Raw genomic sequence first — 19996 nt, 5'->3', positions numbered from 1 at the left:
TTGAAAAAAATTAAACCTTTTACAGTCTTTCTTTGTTCAGTTTGCTCAATGAGTTGGCCGTTTAGCTTTTTTGTTTGGTTGTTTTGTGGTTATTTATGAAGTGTATTTTTCTTTTCTAGTTGATCATGGTGAATGTTTTCTTTCTTTTCCTTTTTGTAGTATATTGAAAATAGGTTCTTTTTTCAGACTGGGCATTGCCTGCACCCCTCGGCTGTATCTCCAGCATTTTCAGGAAGCTTTTATTTTTGATCAGGGTCTCACGCTAAGTTGCTCAGGGTGTCCTTGAACTCACTCTATAGCTCAGGAGGGTCTTAATCTGCAATCCTGCTTCCTCACCTTCTCACCTGCACGTCCGTACCACCAGGTATGATGTAAGTTTTTCATCTGTTGTTTGATTTTGGTCAAGTGTGTGTGTGTGGTTGAGGACTTCGTGTCTATGTTCATGAAGAATGTTGACCTCCAGTGTCTTCTTCAGAAGAATTCCCATTCCAACTTTTTGGAATAATTTGAGAATTATTCTGACACTGTGAGTCACCCCACTTCCAGTTACCGTAGGCAAAACCAGGAATTGAATCTTCAAGTTATGATTTATTCGGAGAACCAGCAAAATGAGAAGACAGTAGATCATCACCCTAAATATCTACCTACCGTTTGATATTGTTTCTTAAACCTTTTGTTTTGCTTTGTTTATTTTTTGAGACAGGGTTTCTCTGAGTAGTCCTGACTGTTCTGGAACTTGCTCAGTAGACCAGGCTGGCCTAGAACTCAGAGACTATTTTTCCTCTGCCTCCCAGGTGCTGGGGGTCAATGGCATGTGCCACCACTACCTGGTTTTTTTTTTTATTGAAAAAACTTTCATATAGTATATTTTGTTCATGTTTCCTCCCCCCAAATTCCTCCCAGACCTTCCCATCTCCTTACGTAACCAATTTTACCCCTTTTTCTCTTCATCTCTTTAAAAGCAACAAGAAAACCCAAAACACATCCAAGCACTCACACGCCTACACATACCCACCCACCACAAAAACACAAACATGAAAATAAAAATAAACTAGAAACACACACACACACACACACACACACACACACACACACACACACCCCAATCCCTAAGAATGCCCAAATGAAGCCATTGGACCTGCCCTGAGCTGTGGCCCCAGTTGCAGAAAGCTTCTTGGTTAGACTTGGCCTTTAACCAGACAGCCACGTACTAAGGAAACAGAGGCAGCTGGCTGCTCCAACGTGTAGTCATCCCCTATGGTGAGGTCTACTCTTGTCTGAGATTTCTAGTGTTGCTGTGTTGCTCCTTCCAGAACAGGTGGAGGGTCCCAAACACTAGTGCCCGAGTCTTGTATTTCTTCTGAGTGGATTCTTGGGATGATAATTAGAATAAAGCTTAACATAGAGCAAACAAACCATTTGCAGGGAGCTCACAGACTCCTTTTATCACACACAGATTCCTTCCTAAAGGCACAGACCCCATTCTACATGGCAGATGATGATATGTGCGTTCTTTACTGTGGGGTGTGTGGTATCCTTATTCAAATGTTTGGTAGAATTCAACCAAGCAGTTTTTTGATCCTGGACTTTTCTTTGAGGGAAGAAAACTATCTATTTACTTATTGGTGAGGAGACAGAAAACAGCAAGCATGAACTCCCAATAGACACAGACACAGACAGAGACACAGACACAGACAGAGACGCAGACAGAGACACAGACAGAGACACAGACACAGACAGAGACAGAGACACAGACTCAGACGCAGACGCAGACAGAGACGCAGACGCAGACAGAGACGCAGACGCAGACAGAGACACAGACACAGAGACACAGACACAGAGACACAGACACAGACAGAGACACAGACACAGACAGAGACACAGACACAGACAGAGACACAGACACAGAGACACAGACACAGACGCAGACAGAGACACAGACACAGACACAGGCAGACAGAGACAGAGACACAGACGCAGACAGAGACACAGACACAGTCACAGACACAGACACAGACACAGACACAGTCACAGACACAGTCACAGACACAGACACAGACACAGACACAGTCACAGACACAGTCACAGACACAGTTGGTATCACTGGGTGCCTTTCCATATGGAAGGGAAGGACTTTTTTCTTTTTTTGAGTTAGAGTATGGCACAATTGGAGTCACCTGTTAGAAAGGTCATTTCAGGCAAGTGTTGTTTCAGAAAATGTTTCGAGTAAATTGAGATTGGAGCTGGGTCACTTCTAAACCTGTTTTATCTGGCCAGAAAGAGAAAGAGAGGGGAAAAAAAACAGACAAGACAAAGACTTGAGACAGTGTCAGCCTTAGATGAATGACACTTGGAAAATAGCATGGCAGCCAGGTCTAATTTTGCAGTGGGAGACTCTTTGCTGCTTGCTCTGGGTTGTTAGAAGCGAAAGCCGGCTCTTGGTGTATTGTCCCTCCCCCCCCCCTTCTATTACAACCTAAATGACTTTAGCTGACAATCTCGCTCTGTGTGAGAGAACAGCAATTGGAGTCCCACATAAAGTAAATTGAAACCTGATGCAACTTTATTTTGCAAGTGGAAGAAAATGGATTTGAACCCAAGGGCAAAAGGCCAATGAGCCTCCAGCTAGCCTTACTGATCTGGCCATACAGACCAGAGAAGAATATGCCTATCGAGTTCAGATGAGATTCAAAACACTTATTTAGACTTAAATCTCCCTATGAACTTTAATTTTTAATTCCTCCTCCTCCCCCTCCTTTTGATATAAAGGAAGCAGGCCTCCAACTCATGGCAATCCTCCTGCCTCAGTTCACCCACATGCCAGGAGTATAGGGTGTGCCACTACAACCAGCTTAGCATTTTAATTTCAACCTTAAATGCCGATATAATGCACCATAGATCCAGAGTCCTATGTCAGAGATTCTAGCTGCCCTGTGTCTGCATGTCTCTTGCCCTCACTTCTGGGTCTGTCCTGAGACGGATTCTCTCAAAGTGCACAGGACCGACTATAGGTCAACCTCAGCGGACTTCTGCCTAGCATCGAGAACCTTGACTGCAGACAGCCTCTCAGTGGGTGCCTTCCCTCTCCCCTCCCTTGCTTTCCTCATGTTTCTTCGGCTAACCAAGAGTTAATAAAGGCTGACTTTTATTAAAGTCCTGTACTAATTTTTCGTGAGCTAAGTTAATTTTTACTGTCAACTTGCCACAACCTAGAGCTCTCTGAGAGAGTGGTCTTAATTGAGAATTATCTAATCCGGTATGTCTGTGGGCATGTCTGCGAGGGATTGCCTTGATTGTTGATTGAGGTGGGAAGATGCAGCACATTGTGGCAGGTGCCATATCCTAGCCAGGGGCCCAAACAAACAAGGATCCGTGTGTTTATTCTTTCTGCTTTTACTATCCCCAAATGATGAACTCCAACCTGAACTTGTATTTCAAATAAACCCTCTTTCTCTACATTGCTTTTGTCACGGCAGTAGAAACGAATCTAGAACAGGTCTTATCATCAGAACGTTTATTATTGTTGTTATTATGGTGGTGGTGGTGGTGGTGATGAAATCTTTTTTTACAGTCCAGACTCCCTCCTGGTCTGTCCCCCTCCCCAGTTCCTCATTCCATTCCTCCCCTTCCGGTCTCCAACAGAATGTTCCTACCCCCTACCCCCTTTACCAGGCCTCCCCACTCCCTGGGGCCTCAAGTTTCTCGAGGGTAGGTGCATCTATTCTCACTGAGACCAGACCGGGCCGTCCTCTGCTGTATGTGTGTCAGGGGCCTCATATCAGTTGGTGTATGCTGCCTGGCTGGTGGCTCAGTGCCAGAAATCTCAGGGGTCCAGGTCAGTTGAAACTGCTGGTCTTCCTATGGGGTTGCCCTTCTCAGCTTATTCCAGCCTTTCCCTAATTCAACCACAGGTGTCCCCACCTCATGTCCATTGGTTGGGTGTAAGTATCTGCATCTGGTTCTCTTTACAGCAACGAGGATGCTGTTTATATATTTTACCTGTGGGACAAAGAGGAGTTATTGATCCTTATCAAGTAATTGAACCCCTCATCTCGTAATTAAGAATTTGTAGAATCTTAACAAAACCTCAAACTTGTACTTAGACTTGGGATCCAAAGGTCCTGTTCCCAACTCTGTCTGCACTGTGTTCTGGGTGGGTTGGAAGCAAAGCATTCTGGAAGTTTATTGTTATCTGGGGGTGTAGTAAGACCGTGTCTGAGCTTCTTGTGCATAGTGAAGCATTTGACATAGCATCTGAAGTAAAAGAAACTGTTCAAACCAGTGACAGTCAAGAAGGTAACTCTTCCCCTGATTCTATGATTTTGTGCTAAAAACAAACAAACAAACAAAAACAAAACAAAAACCAAACCAACTAACCAACCACAACAGCAACAAAACTGGGTGCTGGCTTTGTCTGACAAGGATTTGAAACAGTCATCTTAAACCTGCCTCATAAATTAAGTATGGATTCTATTGGAGAAAAATTTTAAAAGACAGGACACTTCATAAAAGAAACAGAAGTTTAAAGGATGATTTAAAGAACTGAAATGCAAAAGTCACGATCAGTAGAACCCTAAGTTTTAACTACAATGAAAACAAAGAAAAACTCCTTGGGTGAGCCTAGTCACAGGGCCTGGGGGAGGGGCCTCACAGGAAAGTGGATTCTATTGGGGTTTAAAGAAATGGCTACCTGGGAAATTATTAAATGATTTTCCCAGCTTCTAAACTAAGGCTGAGTCTCCCAGTAGGAGCTTGTGAAAGACTAGGAGCCTCCTTCCATGACTCATACCAGGCTCCCTGCTGTCCTTGTCTCAAGAGGTATTCTCATCACGCCCTACTGCCTTGGCTGTGTGTTTGTCCCATGTGTCTAAGACCCCCTGATTTGGAGGGTTTCTTTTCTATTGCCTAATCACCCAGATTTGGAATTTAAAACAAAAGAACTCTTAATCTATAAAGAGGCAATCTGTAAATGCAGAACCCTCTATTGCTTGGTATCCAAACAAGCTGTGTTTCACCCTGAGTTGTGCTTCCCACTGTAACAAGTGGCCAAACGGACTGGACTAAACTAACGATCGGAATGTTCCAGGCTGGGAAAACACCAGGGAACCCCATCTGGCTGAGCCTTTGAAACAGATAGGACTTGTGTGTCTCAGAGAACCAACCCAGCTGAGGGGACAGTTGGGCAGAAGGTGTCCGGGACTGGTCTCAGATTAACAAGTTCTTGATCTTGAAGATGTAGGTCTGTCATCCTTCCTGCCTACATCTGCAGCCTGTGTTGGGAGGTCCGAGAAGCTGGATTTCTACCTCAGTGGAAGGTGGCAGCAGCAGCAGCAATAGTAGGTGCACTCACGGAGGGGGGGGGCAGCTGCTAGGGGATACAGTTAATTATTTTAATATAAGTGGGTTGTGATTATTTAAATCCTGGCCTGAGGTTTCTACCCCACCTTAGCTCATTTAAGTTCTCAGATGTCTCTCTCTCTCTCTCTCTTTTTCTATATATAAATGTATATATATGTATATGTATATACATATATATATAAATGTATATATATGTATATGTATATACATATATATATATATTTTTTTTACATTAAGCCTTAACTAGGACAAGAGCTGGGCAGGTAGCTACCCTCTATGCTTTTAGAATCTGTTTTCCTATCAACAACCCCATATTCTCACTTACATCCAACCACTGGATGATCAACATTGTTGACGAGGCAGAAAATAAATGCTAAGAACTGTTTACACAAATTTGAGGCAGCAGATTCTAGACATAAGCATTGCAATGCTGTCTGGATTGAAACAAGATGTGAGGGCAGAGAAATCAGCATTTGAGTAACACAAGATTAGCATTACACAGTGCACAAAAACAGTATGCCCACACGGGGCCCTAATGACCTCCTAGCCTTGGGCTTCTGAGCAGGCTTACAATGTTGGATTTGAAATCCCACTCTGGCACAGGTATCAAGTCCAGTCAGAATGAAGTTGCTCACACCACAGTGCACCAGCGTTATCAGTTCTTGTTATTATAGTTTGTGTTTTCAGACAGGAATCCCAGACTGACCCTCTGGACTCCAGCTCCCAAACTTTGGGATTTCAACTCTGTGCCACCATGCCAGATACAAAAGGAAGAGTTTTTAGATTAGAAGCCAATCTTGGGATGTTGTGAGGCCCTTTCCTGTGAACATTGCAGCTATTTACATTTTCAGCAAACACATTTCTGACTATGTATGTATATATTATATATATTCAGATATATATTTGCATATATATGCAAATCATCCCAAAGGCTAGGCCTGTTGATGGTTTTTGTTCTTTTCCAGGACGAATTGTCATTGGACTAAAATGGAACTCAAGGGTTTTTGGAAAGTCAGCCCATGTTGCATGGCGTTTTGCTGGGGCAAACACATTAAGGAGTGTTTTCCTGAAACGGACACAGGGGAAAGCATGTTTTGCTAGAGCAAGCACGTGAAAGAATGCATGACTAAGGATTCTTCACTAAAGACGTATGAAATGGCTATTCCTGGTTGTCAGCTTGACTATATCTGGAGTGAACACAATCCAGAATTGGAAGGTTCACCTCTGATCCAGATCTTGAGCCTGGGAGATACAAGTTTCTGACCTGGGTCTTAGCATGGAGATCTTGAGGCAAAGTGGCTATGAATCCCAGGAGACTAAGTCAAGGAGATCTCTGAGTTCAAGGTCATCTGGGACAAAGCAAGTTGGGGAGCTGGACTACAGGCTGTAAGTCATTATAACAAACTCCCTTACTATGTAGAGACTACCCATAAGTTCTGTGACTGTAGAGAACCCTGACTAATATAACAAAAAACGGATTGCTTTGCCTTACAATGTGTAGCTGAGCTCTGTCTGTCATGACTCCATAGAAAGAAACACACCAAAAAACTTTGGTGGTGCTCTGGTGGCTTGTTGCCACTTCCACAGACTCAGGCTGATTGGCAGAGTGATGTCGGTCTGATCCAGAGTTTTGCTAAGACAGACTTATTTGCTGAGAGAAGACTCAGGGAGGAAACAAGATGTTTGTAGGGAGTATAAATAGAACCCAACAGACAGCGAGGGAGGCTTGCTTGCATATGCAACATTTTTGGTCTTGAGTCTTTGCCGATAGAGGCACAGCCAAGAACTTCTCCTGGTGTCCCTGGTAGTTCTGGTTTCTCCTGCTGACTCATGCTGACTCAGCTGAGGCTTGGCTGTTACTGCTAGGTCATGCCACCGCTGAGGATCCATGTTTGCTACACGGACACTACTGAACTGGACTGCTGGTATACTCATGAGGTGTTTGAGAGTGGATCAAGCTGCTGCTGCCATATCCTATGGACTAAACTGCTGATTTCCTGACAGCACAGAAGGAATTTACTCCAAAGAATAATTTCTAAATAGATCCACTTTCCCTGTATCCTAATAACCTTTCTTGTCTACTACCTCTGGAGGGTGATAGGCTAGAAGGAAGGTTACAGCATTTAAAAACTGTCATGAAGGTAGAGTCTTTGAAGAAAATCTAAGCCTATGTTGGCTCCTCTTGGAACGTCTTCCTGAACCTCCCAGTCAGGGGATGTGCTATCCTGCTGTCCTGGTAACCTCATGGTCTCAGGTGCTAGAGTACAGAGTGTGTAGAAGCTGGCGACCTATGGGGAAGTCATCCATGCTGGGGTAAGACTCCAGTAATAACTGTTTATCATGTTATATTTTTTAAAAAAAAAGAGCTGGGACATGCGTGGTATGATGAGGTGGGAAGGATGACTTGGCGGGCCCATGCTGAGCCATCCCTCTCCCGAGGTACCAGCCATATGATAGTATAGAGTAGAATAGAGTTTATTTAGGACATGGGAAGGGGAGTTGAGAAGGGAGGAGGGAGGGAGGGAGGGAGAGAGAGAGAGAGAGAGAGGAGGAGAGAGAGGAGGAAGAGGAAGAAGAGGAGGAGGAGGAGGAAGAGGAAGAGGAGGAGGAAGAGGAGGAGGAGAGAGAGGAGGAAGAGGAAGAGGAAGAGGAAGAGGAAGAGGAAGAGGAGGAAGTTAGAGAGAGAAGGGACAGAGAGGGTGAGGGAGGAGGGGCCAGATAGTCCCTTTTATAGTAAGCCAGGCCTACCTGGCTGTTGTCAGGTAACGGTTGGACAGAGTGTAGAAAGGGTGCTAGGTAAGCCTAGTTTGCTCAGTTATTCACTCCTTTGGACTTTAGTGAAGAAGTCATTATTTTATTCTGTCATTGTTGCCTTATCCGGGATGAATGGGAACATGTTCACAGCTTTTCAGGTAACGTTCCTGGAACATGTAACAGGAGGAAGTAGTTCTTCATAACATATCGGGGTTGCATCTGCTAAAATGTCCAAAAGTACTCTAACACGAGTTATGCAAAAGATGAGTCATCAATTGCTCTCCTAGTGCTTGATCCATTGACGTTTTATAATTGAAAGAGATTCAAGTTCCCATTGCCTCAACAGAGGCATACGTGTATGTGTGTGTATGTGTGTGTGTATGTGTGTGTATGTGTGTGTGTATGTGTGTGTATGTATGTATGTGTGTATGTGTGTGTGTATGTGTGTGTGTGTGTGAATGTGTGTGTGTATGTGTGTGTGTGTATGTGTGTGTATGTATGTGTGTGTATGTGTGTGTGTATGTGTGTGTATGTGTGTGTGTGTGTATGTGTGTGTGTATGTGTGTGTGTATGTGTGTGTATATGTGTGTATGTGTGTGTGTGAATGTGTGTGTGTATGTGTGTGTGTATGTGTGTGTATGTGTGTGTGTGTATGTGTGTGTGTGTATGTGTGTGTGTGTATGTGTGTGTGTGTGTGATGTGTGTCCTGTGCTTGAGTATATATGTGTGCATGTGGAGACTAGAGTTCAGCACCCAGTGTCTTTCTCTGTCACTTCTTCTCCTCCATTCTGCAACAGGGCCTCTCACTGGAGGTGGAGCTCACCAGATGCCAACAAGGCAGAGAGATCATCGTGTCTTGGCCTCCCAGGACTGGAGTTATGGATTAGTCCTGGGCCCGGATGGGTGCTGGGAACATCAAGCTTCATGCTCGCACAGCAAGCAGTTCCCTGACGAACCATCCAACAGGCCCTGGTGTTCCGATTGTACAACAGTCACAGAAGTTTTGGGTTCTGTGTGCCTTCCTGAAGGCCAATTAAAGACAAACTAACCCTTCTACTGCAAGTTAAAAAGAAAAAACGAAAAACCCTAAATCAAGCAAAATTAAGGAAAAAAAAAAAAAACAACCTGTGTGAAGGAATAAGGTTTTCATAGCAACGCCAAAGATAAACAGAGCCCCTTGGCCTTGTGGAGAAAATGGCTGGCATTTTGGAGGTGTTGGAGGTCAGAACTTAATTAGCCACATGGCCTAGTCATACAAAATAGTGTCATTTTTTTCTTTACAAGTGTGACCAATAGGTAGGAGAACATCAATGTTATTTTCTTTAAGACTTCACTGAAAAAAATAAAATTGCAGAGTCTCTTCCGTACCAGTCCGAGCTCAGAAACCCTGCACAAATGTTGGTTAGCTCTCAGCACTTAGACGTTGGAGATAAAAGATACGATTTAGTTGTATTGGACACTTTTATTGCCAAGATAAAATACCACAGCCAAAAGAGCTGGGGGAGGGTGAAGACACCTTTACTTTTGCTTAACCTTCCAGAGAGTTAAGAGTTCATAACTGTGGGATTGACAGGACAGCAGACACCTAGTGCAGGAAACTAAGAATTCACTTCTTAATCCACATGCAGGGAGGAGGAGGGTGGGGAAGAACTGGAGTCATCAAACTTTACACTCTCAGAGCCTGCCGACCTCCAGTGACCGGCTTCCTCCATCTAAGCTGCATCTTCCAAAGGTTCCATATTATCCCCAAATATGGGGCCACCCACCTGGGAGCCCGTATTCAAATACCTTAGCCAACGTGGCACAGGTGTTCACTCAAACCCCACACAATGAGACAAAGAGGAGGCGACTCTTCCATAAAGCGCAGCACGGGGATATAGCACTGTGGTAGAGCAAGCTGGAAGGCATTCACCAGTGTTGGTTCGCGGCAACTGGTTTGTACGGACAGGACAAGGCATAAAAGGCCACTGCCAGTATTGCATCTGGGTAGGACAGAAGGTGCTGGTAATAAACTGGGAAATTTCGGTGTAGAAAGTGAGCAAGGAGTTGGAGATGCCGTTTGGCTGCAGAATGCTTACCTAGCATGCAGGAGACCCAGGGTTCTATCCCCAGCACCAAAACAAAACAAAACAAAAAAATAAATTAAAAAAGGAGCCAAAAATAAGCGGAAGCAATTGAGTCAGATGAGAGCGCCCACTTCAGTTAAGAGATAGGGTGTATTTTAAATTATGAGACGACCAGGTGCATACATAGGACGATTTAAAGGCTCGGCATGCACACTAGGCAAGCAGTTCGGAGTCCTGAGGTGGATATGTCTGCCATGTCTGCAGGACGTCAAGAGCTCTGGCAGCAACCCACGGGGCTACTTGAGACAAGTTGAATGCCTCATGGGAGGAGAAGCTCTAACATACACACTTCTGGACCTTCTTTTCTCTATGACAACTTTCTTCATGCTCGGGGCCACAGGTCTAGACCACATCAGGAAGGAGTTTAAGACCTACTCTCTATCTCTAACGAGTGGGTAGCTGTCTTTGTTGAACTCCGCGGCCGTCTCCTCTCTGCCCCTCGCCTCTGGAATTTGAGCAGCAATGAGGCTGAGACAGCTACCATCAGCTCCTCCCAGCTCTCAGTTCTGGAAGATCACGTCAGGCCCTTGATAAGCCATGACTGGGAATTGGGAACTCGCCACAGTGTTCCAAGAGGGAGCCTTTAGGGGTAGAGCCTTGTTCCGCATCTGACGGAGTAACGTAGTCTCCATGGTTACCTGGTACCTTCAGATCTCTTTATTCAGGTTCGAAGCTGTGCTTTCTACATCGTCAGAAAACATCATTATGAAGATTACGTGCTGGATTTTTCTAGGTGTGGCCTGAGCTCATCAGGAGAACAGGAAGTGGAGCCGTGGTGTTACCTGCGTGGGGGCTCGTCGTGGGTGGCAGACATTTTGAACTCAATATCTTATGCTGTAAATAGAAGATGCCTCTGTTCTCAGTGAGGCTGCAAGGGACTGGTGAAGGTTCTGTTATCTCTGAACGTTGCCACAGAAGTCTCCGGCCACTCCCCCCATGATATTTCTCTGTCATTTTGTTCTGATTACCCTCAATACCAGCTGTTAATCAGTCTGCACTGTTACTATTTTTGTTTGTTTGTTTGTTTGTTTGTTTGTCTCGGCTTTTCTTCTCACTCACCAAGAGGCGAACCCTTGTGTTCATTTGCAAAGAGGAAACCCCCATGGGTGTATACGGTTACTGAAATGAATGAAGTGGGAGGAACAGGGCCAGCTTGTTGAGTTTTGTTGTAGATTAGATGGAGTCTCCAGAACCTCGTTTCCATCAGCGATCATGGAAGGTCACTGTATCTGGCAGTAATTTCCGTGCAGAGGTAATTGGGTCCAAATTCGCTTTCTATTGCTGTAGAAAACAACGAACAGAAGCGACTTGGAGAAGAGAGGGTTTATTTTAAAGGCTTATATATCTCACAGTTGATCATTAAAAGAAGGAGGTCACAGCAGAAACTGAAGACACACCATAGAGGAATGCTGCTTATTGGCTTGCTCTGCACTGAGGTTTACACCACCCAGGACCATCTAACCAGGGGTGTGGATACCCCACTGTGGACTGGGCTCACCCATATCAATAATTAATCAAGAAAATGCCTCATAGACTTGCCTCCAGGTGATCTGATGGAAGCGTTTTCTCAATGGAAATTCTCTTTTCTTGGGGGATACAGTTTGTGTCAAGGTGACAAAAAGGGTTAATCAGGATAAGCTGGTGAAGGAGCCCAAGATGAATCATGTCAGATACAGGATAGCCTGGAAGCCAATGATGGGGACATCTGTAGGAGAAGATGAGGATGCAGGGAACCGCATGTCCAGGAGACCCCATGATGACATTTACGTGGAGACAGAGCTCAGGGTGATGAGGGGGTCCTGTGGCCGGTGGAGAGACTGCAGGCCAAGCTTCAAAATAAAACTTTTTAGAAACAGTTGTATATTTTTATCTGGGGGACTAGAGAAATGGCTTGATGGATCAAAGCTTCCTCCAGGGGACTGCAGAAATGCCCCATGGGTAAAAGCATTCCCCGTCCTTTCAAAAATCTGGGTTTGATTCTCAGCACTCGTACAATGGTTCACAACTGCCTTTATCTCAATTCTAGGAGATCTGATGCCCTCTTCTGGCTGCTGTGGGTACTGCATGCATGTGGGATATACACACATACACACACACACACACACTCAGGTATATACATGTGCACATAGGATGAAATAAATATTTTTTGAAGATTAATTTATCTTATGTGTATGTGTGTTGTGCCTGTATGTATGTATGTATGTATGTATGTATGTATGTATGTGCACAGTGTATGTAACTGGTGTCAGAGGTTGGGAGTCACAATAGGGGTTCTGAGAACTGAACCGTGGGCCTGTGAAAGAATAGCAAGTGCTGAGCCACTTCTCCAGCCCGAAGTAAAACACGAGTGTGGTTTTAAGCCATCAAACATGTTAATATGTCATGGTATTCTGAGGGAACTAATATAGATTTAATAAAAATAACCCATGGATAGTAGTGTGTGCCTGTAATTTCATCGATAGGAAGTTGGAAGCAGGAGGATCAAGAGGTCAAGTTCAAGGTCACCCTTAGCTACTCACAGAGTTAGAGATCAACTGGACAACTTCTTAAAGATAAAGGGGAAAACTCAAGAAATTGCAGAGCCTCGGGCTAGACTCCCTTGGCATGCTTGTGTGTGACAACTTCTTTCCCTGCGGTCCAAGGTTGAAATAGAGTAGCCAGAAAAGTGAGTGTGGGTGGGGTTCAGGGGGTGAAAAGAAAGATGCCCGGTGAGCATTCAGACAAGGCAAGGCATTGCTGGAGAGGAGGGACCAGCAAATGCTGGGGAAATGCAGTGGGTGAGGGATGTCTATCCTGCTGGCCTGACTAAGACTGCTTCTGCTTTTGTGATGGATGGTGGGGAGGATGGTGGGTGCTTTCAATGCTACACAAAGTGATGAAACCCAAGAGATTCTGGCAAAGAGAGAAACACCTCAGAGACTAGGCAGGCAGGTGTCAGAGTGGGCCTGGAAGGATGGCTTTGTGGAACCCCTGGCATGGGTAGTGTTATTGAGCAAGAGGAAAAGTCACTGGGGAGAGGTCTACTGATGGTGGGGCATGGGGTAAGAGAGAGGTGTGGAAGAAGAAAGAAAGAGTCAGGTGGTGGGGAGAAAGGGGAGGAAGAGGAAGGAGGGGAGGGTAGAAGAGATGAAGGGGGCAGGCAGACTGTTATATCAGGAAGTGTGTGTAAATACTATAAAGTTTGCTGGTTTTGCCGAGTTCAAGGATGTAGGTAGCACTCCTGAGGAGCAGATCCTGCAAGACCCTCCCTCCAGCCCTTCTGGGTCACTGGCTCACAGTGGGGCCTTACCCTGTCAGAGCCTCCGCAAGCCAAGCATAGGCTGGCTCCCTGTCTACCATCACAGCCTCCGACACTGATGACTGTAGGTCTGGCAAGACTCGGGGCTGGTGGCAGCTTTGAAATCAATGAAAAACTGTAATCCCATTCGCATTCATTTGCTTTGGGGAATTACTTCATGGAGTCGAGCGTTTGTTTGTCTAAGTTATCTGTGCTATGGGACAGGACTCTGCTGATCTTAGGTAAGGACCATCTGAGCATTAGGGCGCAGGCATGGCAGATGTCACAGATCACCCAGCCTGGGAACAGCTGCGGGAGGCTATACTCACCCCTGGGATGCTCAGGGCCTGGTAGGAGTGAAAAATGGGGAGGGGAGAAACCTTGCATCTAAATTTCTTTTGTTTTTTTTTTTTAACCTTCCAGATGAAGACCTTTCACTCAAAACCTTAGCTTTTTAAGGCGTTGCGTTTCAACTTGGTCTTGTTCCCCAGGTTTTTCTCTACAGAGTAAGGTGACAGTTCACAAGCAAAGTGGGGATGCCTTGTTCTAGGATTGCACTGTTGGAACAAACCAATACATTTTCTTCTATAATTAGGTAGATGCTATCATTTTGTTTTATTAGAACTGCTTGTGAGCTTTTATGGCAATGTCGCTGATACATTTGAAATCGTGAATAAAATAAAGAATATGTGTGTGTGTGTGTGTGTGTGCAAAAGAGTGTGTGCGAGTATGTGTGTGTATGTGAGGGGGGAAGGAGAGAGAGAGAGAGAGAGAGAGAGAGAGAGAGAGAGAGAGAGAATGAATGTGTGCAAGCCTGTGATGGATAATTTTTTTTTTTTGGTTCTTTTTTTCAGAGCTGGGGACCGAACCCAGGGCCTTGCGCTTCCTAGGTAAGCGCTCTACCACTGAGCTAAATCCCCAGCTGCTGTGATGGATAATTATTGTCAACAACTTGAGGCACCTGGAAAGAGGGACCCTCCACTAATCCCGGAGGAGCTGCCTCCATTGGACTGCTCCGTGGCACATCTGTGGAGAATGCTCTTCATTGCTAATTAATGTAGGCCATCCCTTGGCAGATGGGCCTGGCCTGAGTTAAAGAGCCAGTTTCACGTGAGCTTGAAAGCAAGGCAGTGAGTGGATTTCCTCCAGGTCTCTGCTTTGGCTTCCCCGTCTTGAGCTCACGCCTGACTTCCCTGGCAGATGGACTGTGAGTTGCAAGTCGAAATCGATGCATTCCTCCAAACTTTGTTTGTCTCGTGGCCTCCGTCACAGCAGTAAGAACCTGTGTAGGACAGACAGTGGTACCGGGGCTGTGGGGTATTGCTGTGACAAACCCGACCGTGTTGTTGGGGGAAGAGCATAGAAGGTCTTTGGAGTGAATGTTGGGCTGAGAAAAGCCGCTGACTGTTCAGAGCTTAGTAAGCTGTTCTGTTGGAACTCCCTAATGCTGAGAGTGGTGCTGGAGATCCCTGAACTTGGGGGTTGGGGGCAAGAAGCTAAGGAGCTCAAGGTTATCTTTGGCTATGTAGGGAGTTTGAGGTCGGCTTGGGCTACATGAGACCTCGTTTCAAAAACAAATGAGAAAATATAAAGAGTAATAATATCAAAACACCGCAGGAAGCAGTGAAAGGCACGCCCAGCTGTTTCCTCAGGGCATCGACCACACAATCGCCAGAGAATCAAAGTACTACTCAGGTTGAGCGAGCATTGCCAATAGCACCTCTTAACCTGGTGAATGCTGGGTAGGGACTATTTGATGAAGAAAACAACAAGGCCCCTGAGACAAGCTGAGATGTAGCTCTTCCGTCCAGGACACACGCGCCTTGCAGAACGGGACCTAGCAGAGGCTTAGCAACAAGCAACAGACGTACTGAGATGGCAGAGGTCCAACTCTGAGTGCGGAGGGCCCTTGGTCTGCAACCCGGCTGTGAGGACTTGGACCAGACTCATCCCCACTCTCTGCTGGCGGGCAAGGACCTGAGTTCCCTGCCAATGAGCTGAGAGTTGTGGTTAGAGCTGGGCCATTTCCAAACCACTTATTGACACTGAACCACCGCACTTCTCTCTCTTAAGTGTGGGGATGTGCTTCGCAGACCAGACGCACCAAGGTAAGCAGTTCCGATAAAACTCAGGTGTTTCCAGCTGCTCTCTCTAAGAGCACAAACAGAGCTGCCGATTTCCGACCAGCTGTCTCATTCCATGCCTGTTGGGTGACAGTTGAGGGCTAGGTGCTTGTGAGGGAGAACAACACAAAGTCCAGCTTTTCAAGAGCCATCTGGGAAGGCACGCTACTCTCCCCGAGTCGCAGGTGTATCAACCCACCATTGAAACAACAAACAAAGGCGTTTCTGAGTTTTTCATGCTCCAGGATCCCCACAGGATGTGGAAATCAGTTTGTGGCACGACCATCTGAGCTTTGAGGTGTCTCTATCAAACCAGCTAAGAAGACAAGCTTGTGCCAAGAATTCACCACACCGGTGATCTGTATAACTATCCTGATTCCCACAGCAGAAGACACTTCTGACTACATTCTGTGATGCCCAAAGATTGTCCTGTAGGAGAGATAAAGACCCCCAATTTTAGGAAACACCTGGGAAGCACCCGTGAATGGTAAAGGCTTCCCACCAATGGGGACTCTGGATCTCAGGATCTAGGACCAAAGCAGGGACTCATTAATCAAGACCTTTCTCCCAATCCTGTTTCTATTTATTTCATATATGCTAGCATGGGATTTCCTGAGATTTGCTGGTTCCAAGAACTCTCTAAATGTCATATTTCTTGTTCTGTAAGGTGCACTTTAAATGCGTCTTATAGTTCATGGTTGCTTCAGTGATGGTTGCCTGAGGCAGAGACAATTAAAAGACCCAAGTTATGGGAAAGGTATACATGAGAAATGTGGCTTTAAGTACCTTGAGAGAGGTGCTCCCTGACAGATGTGCTCCCTGAGAGGGGTGCTCCTGAACTTTGGGCTTTTGCTGAAACCTTAAACTTATGGAAAACAGAGAAGAAAAAACTCAGCAGTTTGTATCAGTAGACATGAGCCTGCTTCTCCACAAGACCAGCATAAAGGACCAGCACCTCTGATAGAAAGGTTAATCATGGTGGCTTTTAAAATAGTCCCAGTGTATACAGAGAGGATGATACTGTAAACTCCTAACACACAGTTCTGTGCTCTACCCATTGCTGGGCAACTTGTCCATTCCTGGTTGTTTTAGCGAGCACCTATAAACCAAGAACTTTCATCCATGATTGTTATAATGCTATCAGTGTTGACGTAATGATTCCTGTCCTCTGTGTTTAGAACCCCCGCGTGTCACCAGCATTGTGCAGTTCTTCTCTTACCAGAAGGTAACATGCTCTGCATGCTGCATGCTCTTGGTACGTCCTCTGAGGCTCTGTTAGGTTCTAACTGCTTTTTCTACACCATTTCTCATCCCTTGTTGGCGGAACTCAGTCATTTCTCTTCCGACTTCTCATGGGCAGATGACCTGAACACATATCTTTCCCGGCATTTCTCCAGGTCCCCTGCCTTGCTGCATCTCCACCACAGCTTCTTGTCCTGTCTAGACAGCATCCTTCTTGTTAGGATCACAGTGCACTTCACCTCTGCTTTTCTCTGCCCTGCGTACACGGCCTACTGAACACGTCTGCAGAGGTGGCGTGCACCTCTGTAACTGCTTTCTTGCCTACCAGAGCACTCACCCTAAAAGAACAAGAACGTTGGCTGCAGTCAGGAAAAAAAAATCTATGCCAATTTTTCAAGCAAGACAATAAATGCACAGCCCAGCAGCGTACAGCCTGGTATTTATTCTGAAAGTCTCCTGAGTATCAAAATACATCCTCTAGCTTTCTAATAGCCCTTTTCTTTGCCTGGAGAAAGCTATGCATGCCCCAATGAATAACAAACCGGTGTAAGCGGTGAGGCTTGTTCTATGATCCCCGTCTCTGCTCTCTTTACATTTACCTCATCGCCAGCTCTGTTGCCACAACCAACACGATTCGTTATTCTCGATATTTAGTACCAATTTCTGCTAAATTTTGCACAAAATTTCCTTTGAGGGAAAATATATTTAAAGAGGGAGCCAGGAAAAAGTAGAGGAAAAGCTAAAGGTTCAAAGGGATCATTCTAAAGCAATCAGCTTTGCATATATATATATATATATATATATATATGCAAATATATATATACAAATCACACACATACTGCCATGTACACAGCCATATCAAATCACGTACACATATAGCACCAAATGTACATACACAACACACCAAACGTACATACATACATGAAAATATGCATGCCCCAAACTTACATCAAGTGCCACCACACACATACACACACACACACACACACACACACACACACACACATTCATAGACAACATAGCATCACATACACAACAATACTACCCACATACATTCCAAACACACCCATATCCCCTCAAATATGTATACATATATACACACTGATGTACACATACAGCATAACCATACATGTATACCTCAGGCATATACCCCACAGCCCACACCATTAGGCAGATACTTCTCTGTGGAAGCAGCAGGCCATTGTGCGCTATTATATTGACTAGATGCTGACCCAGTGAAAAGAGCAAAGCAACAAACAAAAGACCTCCTTAGTCCCAGAGCAGAGCCTTCCCTCCAGCTTAGCTTCCATGTGGTCACTGTTGACCTAAAAACACCAACACTCTGGATGGGAGAAGGAATGTAGTTATTTGATTTCACCATGTGCTCAACTTAGACTTTCAAGTCTTCAGAGCAGGCACCATAATCCACAGAAAGCAGACCCTCATGACTGGGTCCCTTGAATTTTTTAAGTCTGACTATCTTTACAGGTTGCTTTAGAATTCTATCACCTAGAAATGCAAAACAAAAACAAGAAACAAAAAGGGAGGACAGAGAGAGAGAGAGAGAGAGAGAGAGAGAGAGAGAGAGAGAGACAGAGAGAGAGACAGAGAGAGAGGAAGAAGGAGGAAGAAGAGGAGGAGGAGGGGGGGAGGGGGAGGGGGAGGGGAGGAGGGGGAGGGGAGGGGGAGGGGGAGGGGAAGAGATAAACAACAAGAAAAGCTGTTTTTGTACCTAATTTCTTGAGGGTTTTCTTGGCAAATCTCCGTTGTTTACTTGACTGGACTTAGTATAACCATAGAAACAGAGCTCTGGAGATGTCTATGAGGGTGTTTCAGAAAGTTTAACTGAGAAGCACTCTGAAGGTGCACACCATCATTCTGTGACTGGCATCTAAAATGAACAAATGGGAGAAAGCAATCTGAGAGCCCACGCTCCTCCTACTGTTCCCGATGCAGATGACAGTGACCATCCACCATGCTAATGGCTCCAGGACTTTTCCTACAAAGGACTTTATCTTCAAACTGTTCACCCAAACAGCGCTTCCCTAAATTGCCTCCTGTCAGAGATTTGGTCAGAACAATGAAAGAGTCAATTAGCACACTCAAAAATTCTGTAAGATGAATGTTAATTCAACAGAGGATGGATTCTTTAAATGCCCCACCGTGTATCATGATGGCCCCTCTTACAGATAGGTACAATTGTCACTAGACCTGCCGTCTGGATGGAGCAGAGGACTTCTGTTGCCATTGCTCTGTCATACTGAGCTCTGCAACCTGTGATGGAAACTCAGTTCTATTCCAGCAAACACCCTATATCAGTGGTCACCCACACTGTGCCACTTAGCTATTGCATGAGTTTATCGTGTGAGTTTCCTCAGAGCTGTTCAAACCTCTCTGAGATTTGCTGTGTATTTTCTCTTGGCCTCCTGCCCCACACGGGGCCCCTTCCACAATCTCCATGGCATGATTCTACTCATCACTTCAACCTCGCAGGACTCTTCAACAAGACTACCATACTCCCAAACACATAAACATGATCGTTTCTCTCTCTTGACATCTCGGTTTACTTTCTTTTATTATTAGATATATAGGGAAAATATGTTCTGTTTCCATCATTGTCTTCTTGACTCCAAGCTCAGTATACCTCTCCAAGATACTTCCTAGGTATGCGCACACATATTTCCCACGTACCTGCACATGGCCCTCCTCTACTCCAATTTTCTCCAATTATAATCACATTATGCTCAGATGAAATTCAAATCCCAAAGTCCAGTCACCAAAGGAGTTACTCCACAAATCCTTGGTTGACTAACTGCTATAACAGTCCTTTGTAACGGTGAGCGTCCCTGTCTTCTGTGGATGCTCCATGCAATGCTTGTCCTTGTGGTTATTGATTTAGAATTGAGGTCTAGATTCTTCCCATGAATCTAATTTTCTCCTCCGGTTAGATGCTTTTGCTGAAAAAACCATTTCTATTCCTATTTCAATAAACAGTTACTCTCTACCTGCAGGTGTGGAAAATAGATACACAGTAATGCTTACGTGATAAGCATAGGGTGAAAACGGAAGGCTCGATTTTAGTATGTGACTCAGATTTTTAGCTCGGCATTGTGACC

The sequence above is a fragment of the Rattus norvegicus genome, chromosome 18 (genome assembly GCF_036323735.1).
Source record: "Rattus norvegicus strain BN/NHsdMcwi chromosome 18, GRCr8, whole genome shotgun sequence".
NCBI lineage: Eukaryota > Metazoa > Chordata > Mammalia > Rodentia > Muridae > Rattus > Rattus norvegicus.
This window is presented reverse-complemented; position numbering follows the sequence as displayed.